The sequence below is a fragment of the Austrofundulus limnaeus genome, unplaced genomic scaffold (assembly GCF_001266775.1).
Source record: "Austrofundulus limnaeus strain Quisiro unplaced genomic scaffold, Austrofundulus_limnaeus-1.0 Scaffold704, whole genome shotgun sequence".
In the NCBI taxonomy this organism is placed as follows: Eukaryota; Metazoa; Chordata; class Actinopteri; order Cyprinodontiformes; family Rivulidae; genus Austrofundulus; species Austrofundulus limnaeus.
The window spans coordinates 94,335-105,645 of record NW_013953106.1 but is presented as its reverse complement, the minus strand read 5'-3'; the positions used below and the strand labels follow the sequence as shown (position 1 = coordinate 105,645).

Below are 11,311 nucleotides of genomic sequence, written 5' to 3'. Positions count from 1 at the left end.
ATATATATATAAACAAAATTAGCTTAGAGGCAGTACATGAAGAATTAAGGCAGTCATGTCCAAAGTGTGGCCAGGGGGSCATTTGTGGCCCCTGAACTGATTTTGTGTGGCCCCTGACTTCAGTTCAAGAATTATACTAATTTGTTTACAAATTTGTTGCCGGGCACAGCTGTTTGATGTCGATGGAGACTTTGTATTTATTATTAGGGCAAATTTATCACAAAGTAAAATCGTACAATACAAAATATTGGCACCAACTACTTGTTTTTAAATAAGCAGACTCTTAGCTTTTTCTACATCTATCTGGTGACTTCTACTCAAAAGCTGATTTTGCTGCTCTCCAATCTGCTTTAAATTATAGAATAAATTTGTCTGAATACAGCAAGCATTTTCAACAAGAGTGACAAATCCTGATTTTATTGATCAGAATTGACTAAATTGGGTTATTTTTCCCCCAATTGAACCCTAGAAAATTGCAAAATTTATTTCAATAAGGGAATCCTGCAAAACACTCTGGATCTAGATTAATTTACAGATCCATTTCCAGCAATAAATCTGACTATTTGTTTAATTAAAGTATTCAATGCTTAGTTTATTGTTGAGCAGGTAAAGGAAAAATATTTTTGGCCCTCAAGTCCTTCTTACTTTATGATTTTGGTCCATGTGACAAAATGTTTGGACAACCCCTGAATTAAGGGATCCACCATATAAGCTTGTTTAATAAAAATATTAAAAGCATTTCTTTGCAAATAACAAAAGCCTGACAACACAACCGCTTTAAACTTTAAATTTTTGTACTGCCCGATTTTCATTTCAAACTGTACTCTTGTCTCTCTCTCTTTATCTGCTATTATAAGCAAAAAATAAAAATAAAAATCTTCCAGTTGGCACGCAATGCATCTTGGGATTGGCTGAGCAAGATACACCGGACCCATCCCTCAAATCGGGGGTGGAGAAGGACACATTTGTTGAATTTGGTCACAACCCTGGTCCTAGTGGACCAATATTCTCCATGTCATAGTTGTTTTTATGCTCTTCAGTAGGTCTTCTACAGAAACCTGCCAATCACTCGTTCATTTGAATCAGGTGTGTCAAAGCAGAAACACAATTAACGTGCAGAGTTGTGGCACACAAGGACCAAGATTTGACATCACCCACTTATAATCAGTGGCTTCTGAGAAATGATTATGCAGCAAAGGTGCCAGTTTCCTAATGATTCTTTCTTAGTATTCAATTAATATTTCCAAACTTCAAGCAGCTGAGAGCGGTTCCTTTACTTTCACATAACCCTGCTTAGAGGCTTGTACAGGACAGGATATGCTAATACTCGTCTTACTAAGCTCTTGTAATCTTCATGCTTGAATTTGTGAACAGAGGGCCACGTCTATTCAACATACTGTAAATAGTGGTGTGTGTGTGTGTGAGGGTGGAGATGGTTAATAAAAGACAGCCACAACCTGCAGTGCTGCTGCATAGGCATACATGTGCAATAAGTGTGATTGAATCATAACAAGATGAACAGCTAAAGATTAATGTAATGTATCCTTCTTTACTGCACTGCAACTGCAGACCATATGCTTATGTAGCAGTGATCGGTGAACCATGAAATCACTCGGATTTCCAGGAGTCCATTTGCATTTCCAGGTTAAAGCTCAACAGGGCAGAGGTAGCAGTAAAACCTTCATTCCGTATATCAGCCTTGTCTTTTCTCATTATGACTGCACAAAATAATCAGTGCCAGCAATGAAATGATGGCAGGACATCGTCACATCATCGCTTGTGTTCCTCATGTTTTCAAAGAATTTGGATTATTAAGGAGCTAAACAGACATAAGTACTACAATTTCCTCTTCTGAAAAACCTTTTTATTTTTGTGCTAGAAAACATAAATGCTCTCAATGGCAAACGTGTGTTTATTATTCATGCAGGCCTACTAAAATCTTATCTTTAATGATTTATTACTTGCTGGTTGTTTTGGATAAATATAACATTAGGATGTTTAGTTAGCTATGACTTGCTATGTAGTTTAAGTTGACGCTGGCAGAAAAGCTTCAGCAGACCTTCCCCAGAGTATTCTAATGTAACTGGAGCCAGTATCATAAAAGAAGACATCTCACCGCTGAATTTCAACACAGTTATTAGAACTTCTCACAGAACAGCATGTGGTCCAACACCAGCAATATATATCTGAGCTTATAGCAATGCAGTAATAATAATACTTCTTACTGCTCCACTTAGAGATAAAAATAGTACTTTAAAAGTAACTCAAAGCAGATAAATTAAGATTTCAAGCAATTATGACAAACATTTGATGATAGATTCTAATATATGGATTTTTTTGTGTTTCTTAGTATCATGTGTTGGCATCCTAATCATCCAGTGTTCAAAGAAAAAACACTACACTTTAGTTGACATGTAATTTTATATCTAATTGACCAACAGGTCATTGTTTATTTAACCATAAAGGTTATGAGAAAATATTTTTTAATGTGAACTAAATAACAAAAATGTTCAAGAGAAGCTAATTAAGGCCACTTCATTAGGTAGCTTTAATTATAAACCAGTGCACATCAACACTGGAGTAAACTGTTGCCCAGTTCACAAAGGGTTAATGATGGTAGGGTTCTTAGCCAATCAGATTGCTTCCATACAGTGCTTAATAGTGATAAGTGTATCGATCATGAATTACCAACACAAGAACCTTATGCTCTAAAATAGATTCTAAAATCACAATATTAATACTTTGATACTTCAATTATTTCAGGTAATGTACATTACCGTGAACACAGTGAAAAGTAACTAAACTATTCAAATCTATTCTAAATCACACACTGTTGGTGGGAACTACTTTTACTTCTGCCTGGATAATGCGTAAGCGCAGCAGCATGTGCTCAGTCTATCTGAAGAGACAGTATTTTCTATGGTACCATGATCATGTTATGTTAATTAAGATGCAAGGTTTTTTAGTAGTTCCTAATAATTAAAACATAAATTTAATAGTTTTACTATTTTACTTCATTTTTTATTGTTTAAAGCAGAATTTTTTTATGATTGTGTCCTCTGGTTTTTCTGTTTTAGCTCGGTATTGTGAATGAGGATGTTACTTCAATATACTTCTGATTTTAAAATGAATAAATAAATTATTCTGAAGTCTCAAAGTCTTTATGAAGAAGTCATTTAAAATGTACTTGTTTTTTCCCCCAGACACATTAGGTGTATTTGCACAGAGTATCAGTATTAGTGCTACCAGCCTCATTTACTCAGTATTACTCAGAATTAGAAAGGAAATCTTTGGTGTTGAACACCGCTTGATCAAAACTGAGTCTGACTGTTTTGCACATGCTCATGTTCATAATATTCTTTTTAAAAGTGATGCCTTGTGGTCCCTGAGCAATAGCAACAAATGTCCTGGCAGCGTTTCCTCAAAACAGGTGTTTTCTTGTTTTTCTTTCTCTGCTCATGTTTCGACTCACGATCCTGTTTGTCTGTTTTGTGTTTGGAGCCACTTTTCAAATGAGAGAGGCGTACAGGCGGTGCAGTGACAAACATCTGGGCTGAACACTCCTGCCTGTTGAGGGACCAGGTGGACTCCAGAAAGGACAAAATTTACATCGCATAGGCTCACATCAGAGTTAAAGCAGAACCACGATGAAGCCCGAGTCCAGCTTTACATGCGTCAGTGCCCCGGCTTCCTGAACCCCGAGTTCAGTTTAACCAAAAATGGATGAGTTGCTGTAACCAAATGTAATAAAAACAGGTCTGTCGCACTGATGAAAAACTTTCCTAATAGCTTTTAGAAAAATGTTTTCACTTGAACAGGTTTTTTTATGACCCCTGCTGTCGACAAAGTGAAAATAAAACTTCTAAGTTTGAAAATAACTAGTGGATATTTAATATGCGTGAACTATGTGATTAAAAAAGCATGTTAATTAGTTTTTCCCATCAGTTCAAATCACTACTTAAAAATAATTACATCTATGTCAATCTGTCTGAATATTGACACTGCTTTTCAAGTTTTAAGTAGTTCATTTTATTTATTTATTTATTTTTTTGAAAATTAAAAAATATTGACAGCATAATAAATTAAGTTGGAAATTAAAGCCTAAATGTAAGGTCTTAATAATGATGAGATGATTTATTTTTTATTGCCAAGCAGCTAGTTTGGGTCAAATTGTATCAAACATTTGAAATCTCAGAGCAAATATAAAGCATCCACAGCGGGATTTAACTGAAGATCCCGGGATTTTTCTGCAATCAAACCAACACCGAGAACATGATTATCAGCAACCACCAAGCAGCTTCAGGATCATAGCATGAGGTAATCATCCGCGGCAAAGAAAAGGGACTTGTATTTGCAACAGAGAGGCTCAGACTGTTATTTCTCCTGTCTGACAACTTTATGGGCAGGATTTTTGTAAAAGAAGTTCCATCTTGTTTACTTTTTTTTGCTTCCTCTAAAATCATATCTCTCTTAGTGTTTATGTTATTTGCAGATTGGTTAAGTGATGTATAAAATTACCAGACCTGCCCATTTATTTTAGTAATACCCTCCAATAGAAAAGAACTGTTATATTTATTCACGCTGAGGTTCATTATAAATGCAGTTTAGGCATTTTACTTTTGTGACCACTTTTGTATAGGTTTAGCTGAAGCAGTGCCTAGAATAATAAAAAAAAACAATAGGGAGGAATTACAGTTAGAGCAGGAACACATCAGAAACTTTTTGAAAGCGAGGTGTTTTTCAGTCTGATTGTGCAGTCTCCTCTCCAAGGGCAGCTGATTCTGGTTTCACTCTCCTGTAGACTGTTCTCTTCAAGCAACAGTTCACCTGTCACAAGATTTCAGAGTAAAACTTCTCCTTTAGGCACACTTCAGATTGTTTTCAATGTTATATATAACATTCTGCGCTTGTCACTTTTACTTTGCCGCATGATTTCTCTCTGTTATTACATTGTAGACATTAAGTTGGCTCTAGTCAGCAGGCTCGTGCTTCAGTTTGGTAAAGATTTTTCTGCCTGTCATTGATTGTCATACAAACAAATAAAAGGAAGAGTACACAGCTCAGGTGGGAAAACCAAGGTAATTTCCTTTTATAGGAGGAAGATAATTGCATTGTTTAAGTCTGTAGCTTGACCTTTGCTGGCAAGAAGGATGGACCCTCATTGGAATCTTTACACCGTGGAGTTTAACCATAATGAAAACAGTTTTAATAATCACTGAGACTAGGCTTTTTGTGATCTCCACCTGCTCTTTTACTTCCCATTTCTCCGTAACCTTGCCTTCCACCATCACCACATTCATGAGTATTGATTTGTCTGGAAATACACACATGCAAACAATTCATTTTTGCTTGACCTGTGCTGGCAAAGGTTTGTAGAAGCTAATAAAACGACGGCTTCTCAATTAAACGGCTCCTCCGAGCGATTTCCCTTAAAAACGGTTTTGTCTCTTGTTTGGCTTCGGCTTAATTTGGGCCTGGCTGGTGGGATGGGAGATCAGACATGAACAACTGCTCATCTGTAACAATCACCTCCCTTTTGTGGTTTTATTCCCGGTTTATAGTGGGAATTTTCAACCTAGTGAATAAACAGGATATAGCTAATGGATGTAAACACATTAAGTCTACACTTAGTGACATTTATCCAATATGTTCACGGTTTCGGGGCATTGGTTTTTATGAACCCCTATTAGTTAAATGTAATTAGTCTTTGACTGTGGCGACTCCACTGTAGAAAATCCATGAAAGTGTACAGTGCTATGATTGATACCTTGCCATATAGTGCACATGATCCAATGTGTGAAGCAAGCCATTAATCAAACTGACACGTGGAGTAAAACCACTAGTCAGTAAAAAAAAAAAGAAGAAGCAGAAATGGTCCAATGCTCGGTGGTTTCATGGATCTGCTGCGGATGAGTTTAACCTCACAGTTATGACAGCTATCAGGTCACTTCAAAACCTCTGAACAGCGCCACTATTTCCCGAACGAGTGTCACTCGCTCCCGAGCCGTGATGACATTGAGATTGTCCTTTAACAAGCATGTTACAGCTGCGCCTGCTTTATTGCTTGTCTTTATCTCGGCGCTGTGATCGCTGTAGTTAGAGAACTGAGCTCTGTGGTCGGGGGAAAAAAAATAAAACATCAGCCCCAGTCAGACAGTTTAAAAATAATTAAACCCTGTAATAAAAACACAGAAGCCTCTACACATGATTGGGTTGAAATGAACTTCCCAAACTGCTATGCTCTATTAAATTCTGTTAGTACTGGCTTACCTGCTGCTGTGAGCTCAAAAATCGTCTATTTTTTTTTTCTGGCTATCTGGGAGAAAGCGCACCGAGAAAAGCTAGTGTCTCCATCACAAAACAATTCACTTAGATCTATTATTGATAAATAAAAGAAACTTTCAAGTGATAGTGGAGATCATTTGAAGTAGAGCTCTGTGGAAAGGTTATGAACAATTAATATCTTACCTGTTGTGATAGATTTTTGAACAACCTCAGACAAACACGGACAAGCTAACAGGGAGTCTGAGCAAGATTAAAGTGGATTGCGGCTGTCCTAAAACAACCTTGACTCCAAAACCTTTGTAGCAATTCAGTCAAAGGCTACATCTTTATCCTGCTGTCTTTTTTCACATTACACAACTATACCTGCAAAAATGGGATATACAGGTGATACAGTTGGTGATTGATGCTACTATTTGCGCTTATAAGGATAAAATTCCGTGCATCTGAAAAAGATTGACGTGTTCATACACTTCGGTGTGTGTCGAGAACAAGGAACAAATACAGAAATTAGACTTACACAAAGTAGGTTATCAAAACATTCTAGTTCTCCTAGGAGTAAAACAGTATGTGTGATGCATTTAAAAATCAGCAGTAAATAGAATAAATTTTCCTGCACATCTCTTATAATTATATTGAGCTGCAGATGCATTCCAGCAGACCGATAAAGCCCCATGAAGTGTTCGGTGATCATTCGTCAGTGTAGCACCCAATAAAAACTTCAGAAATATAAACATATAAAGAGTGACAGACTGTGAGCCATGCACACAGGTGACATCTCCTCTCAAATGATGAAGTTCAGAGGCGGTAGAGCGTTTTCTGTTGATGGTCCAAAATTCTCAAATGATTTGCCACGTTACATCGGGCAGGCTCCCTCACTTCCTGTTTTTAGATCTCTTATAAAAACATGCTTTTACTCAGTGCTGTAGTTTAGTTTTTGGAAGTGGGTATACTGTGACCTTCACTTCCTACTCAAGTCACAACCATGACTTATTCTAATACATTTGCATTCACACAATGCACTGTAATTGATGCTGTGCTCCAGTAGTCCTGGGAAGTGGTAATTTCCCTGTTCTCATTGGTAGATTTAAACTGGAATGCCCCCTCCAGTGGTAATATTCCACTGGTATAGTGGAAGAAATTAAACTGCCCCCCAGTTTCGATTTCAAGATGGTGGCTTCTCGCAGCTTTAGAAAGTTAACTTCGTAACTTTTACTGTTAATTATCTTTCTTAATTTTTTGTGCATGTTTAATCACCCGTACAAGTAGTGTGTTTTCTGTGCAATAGGGGTTCTTTGTGGTTTCAATTAGGTTTTTGTTGTGTTTTCCTGTTTTTTGTTTTGTGGGCTGATCAGCCAGTATTTGAGTTCCCCTTTGTCTCATTTAGGCAGGTCTGTTTTGTTTGTGTTCTCAGTCTGAGTATAGTATTGTTATTTTGACCTCTTTTTATGGGCCCTATTTTTGTCAACTTTTTATCATTTACCCCAAACTTGGGTTTTGGGTTAAAAAATTGTTTTAAACCAAACCTGTGCCTGACTGTCCTTTTACTGCTCGGTTCTTCACACCCACGCATCATGTAGACTACTTCCTGGCCTTTGTTCTAGTGTGGATGTTGCCTTTTGCCTTTGTGTCCCTTTACTTATCTGTTTTGCATGTTTCATAAATATATGTATATAATAAAAATGCTAATGCCTTTGCTGCAAGTTCACAACCCAGAGTTTGTCATCATTGCTTATTTTTGGTAAGTGTATGTCGATTGCAAAGGTCAACTCAGGGTTGAAACTATTTTGGGAGAATTTTTGTTCATTCATTATTTTTTTAACCCAGCTGGCCTTTTATTAGTTTCTTTTTTTAAACCACCCACGTCATTTCATCTCTGTGTGAGTGAGTGACAGAATATAGCCAAAGACTGAAGTCTCAGTCAGTCTCGTTGTCATGTTGAGTATTCTGTGTAACAGCTGACACCACAAGTGACTGACTGTTTCCCTAACAACTGTCTTTGTCTTGAACACATAGGAAGGAACCGATGGGTAATGACTCGATGGAGTACATCCTTTGGCCAAAACTGTGTGGCTCTGCGTCATATACCTGGAGAGAAAAAGAAAGACAGAGGTCAAATGTGGTTGTGAGAAGAAAATGGAGCAAGAAAGTGGAATGTTTTACACAGTGAAAGGGAGACAGGAAGGAGATAAAGTGAGGCCAGCGTGTTCCAAAATCTGACTTTTCACTCTAGGCCAGGTGATGATGTGCTGCTTGGAAGTAAAGATAAAAGCAAAGAACCACTGGTGAAACTCTACCTTTTTGAGCACCATCAACACCCACACTTTTGTTTTATCTTGCTCATTTCTTTCCCTCTGACATAAGCCTAGCCTGGAATAAAGTAGAATTGGGAGTGGATTGGGATGATGTATCAAAAAGCGAAAGCTTCCGACATAAATACTTCATTGGCTGGATGAATAGCTAAAGGTGACAAGCTTAGGGTCCCTCTCTGAATACAAATTGATGTACAGTAAAGCAGGAGCCTGAGTGCAGAATTCTGTTTTTGTTTCATGCATGGAGGCTCACTGCAGACAAAATGTGAGTGATCTGGTAAGCTCTCTTGGGCCGCGGCGCCGCAAGCAGAGCTGCGACATGTCATGTAAAATGTTCAAATTTTTGGGACAAGTGAGAAACCGAAGCCCTGCGACCTTGGTAGTCACCTTCTAGGAAAGTGAAATAAAATGGAAGTGCAAGAGGAGCGTTGCTGGAAACGCATCATATGTGCGCATGCTGGCCATTACTGCAGTCATTGTTATGGTGCATTAATCTCAACTTTTTTTATCATAACAAGCAGAATGTTTACTTCTTCTTTGGTTTGCGTAGATGAATTCCAAAGCTTTATCAAAATATAATCAAATTTTCATCGCTCTCCCTTTTTACACTTTGTTCTCCTTTAGCAGCAGTGATGCAGTGAAATATTAATGACAGGACACACATTTATAGTCGTGGTGTCTTGTGCTCTGTTTTTCTGGTGTCTCTGCAGCTATTTATGTTTCGTTCCTGTTGTCTCGTAATCAGATCAGCGTTCATATTGCGCCCGAAGCTGCCAAGTGGAAAACGGGGCGAGCTCACTCAATGAAATTATGAATGTATAACAGCGTTTCTGGTGTTCAGAGAAATCTTGCTTCCTTGCTGGAGTGTTTGCCAAAAAGTACATCCTAAATCATGTTATAACAAACTCTCCTGCATTCACATTTCCCTGCACGGTTATGCTGTAACAAGTCTCACAAAATGGCTTAACGTGGGTTTTCTCGTCCTTTAGGTGGTGGTTTTCTTTGACAGCCTGATCAGAATGCTGGTGAAGACCTAATCATGGAGACCTGATAACTGGTAAGCTTGTTCCGCATCACTGCATATTAACTGTGAGGGATTTCAGGGCCCACCGTTAGCTCCGGCAGCTAACTACACTAGAATATGTTGTCTTGGCAGTGGAGCATCAGCAGATTTAAGGTGCAAGACTATGTGGAGCAATGGCAGGAATTTGTTACAAAATATTCAGTGAAACTTACAGGTGCAGAGCAGAAGTGGGTCAGGTGCAATTTGTGAATTTACAGTGAAGAAACTAACAAATATGTGCACCTAATTAGGGCTAATTTATGTTTTTAAGAATATGAAATGTCACAATACCTAGGAAAAAGGAACAAAAAGGGAAACAGAGATGCAGTCAGAATGAACAAAGTGGAAAAGTTTTATTACTGAAGGTGCTTCAGGGCAAAGTGTTCAGTGGACGCCACAGGACAGAACCAACTAACATTAACCCAGCATTGGTGAAGGGAAAACAGAGTCTGCAGTCACATGGGTAAAATACACAATTAAAACTCAAGTGAACAACTGGACAAAATAACAAAAACCACCAAGAATGTATAAAAAAGCTGTTCTACAATGTTTTACAATAAAAAAAATCAAGATAACAAAACCAGAACCAGAACTCAGGATCACACAACATAAAAACTTAAAACCAAACTCAGAAACCTTATACTGCATAAAAGAAAATTAATTCTGAAGAAAACTGTAAGATAAAAATAGACACAACATGTATGGCTCCTGTGTAGAGGTAAGGTTACATGAAAAAATGACTATGCAATTTGTGTGCAAAAACTGTTGGAGATTTGGACCACCAAATCTTCTCCATACAGTAAAGAGAATGGATGCATGGATGAACTGAGCTGAATGGATCCAATAAAAAGTGAATTACACTGCATTTAATTTGAATAGCTGGAATTATCATTATATTATGTATTATCATTATTATGTAAAAAATACAGTATGTATCAAACTCAAGACCCATGGGCCAAATGTGGCCCGCAGGTGGCTTCCTTCTGGCCTGCCAATTAGGGCCACGCCCATCTAATGCAACAAAATATGTTTAGTGTTTATAAGAGGATGTGTTAAAATGCTGTTTTCATGAAGGGAAAACCATAGAGCTCAGTTATTGTTTGTTAGCAGAGGTCAGTCGTAGCAATGAGACGAGGAACGAGGTTTTGTGTTGAGTCAAAGTTAAAGACGAAACATCAAAGTTGATAACAACTGGCCTTTTGAAGGTCACCATAACACTCGTGTTTCCCTTGGTGAAAATGTGTTTGACACCCCTGTATTACAGGGACTGCATAATGTTTAAATAAATGTCTGACTACTTATTGGCGATTATTTACAGCTTTGTCTGCTGACAGTACAGTATGTGATTCATCATATTTGGATATTGGAGTTTTTTGTGTTTTTATTTGCTCATCATGTATAGTGATTAATGCATGTTGCTGCAGAATCTCTAGAACATTGTTTCCCAAAGCTGGGGTCGGGACCCAAAGTGGGGTCCCGAAACATCAAGGTGGGGTCCTGAAAAAGATTTTCGGAATTAATTACATTTTTGCCATAGTTGTTACAAAGGATTGAGGTTAGTATATTTAAAATGGATAAATGTAGTATAAAAATATTGTTACTATGCCCTTGTTTAGTTGACCTGATACAAATGTTTATTATCCAAACATAGTTG

General features: G+C 37.7%; 1 protein-coding gene across 2 annotated transcripts in view; it reads left to right on the top strand.

The window, feature by feature from the left end:
* lrfn1 (leucine rich repeat and fibronectin type III domain containing 1) overlaps nt 1-11,311 on the top strand; it is a 54,596-nt gene that overhangs the window by 21,845 nt on the left and 21,440 nt on the right. For both annotated transcript variants that reach the window (XM_014027961.1, XM_014027962.1), the window contains one exon: nt 9,584-9,651. The gene's annotated coding sequence lies outside the window, so the exon portion shown is untranslated. The remainder of the gene's footprint in view (nt 1-9,583; nt 9,652-11,311) is intronic.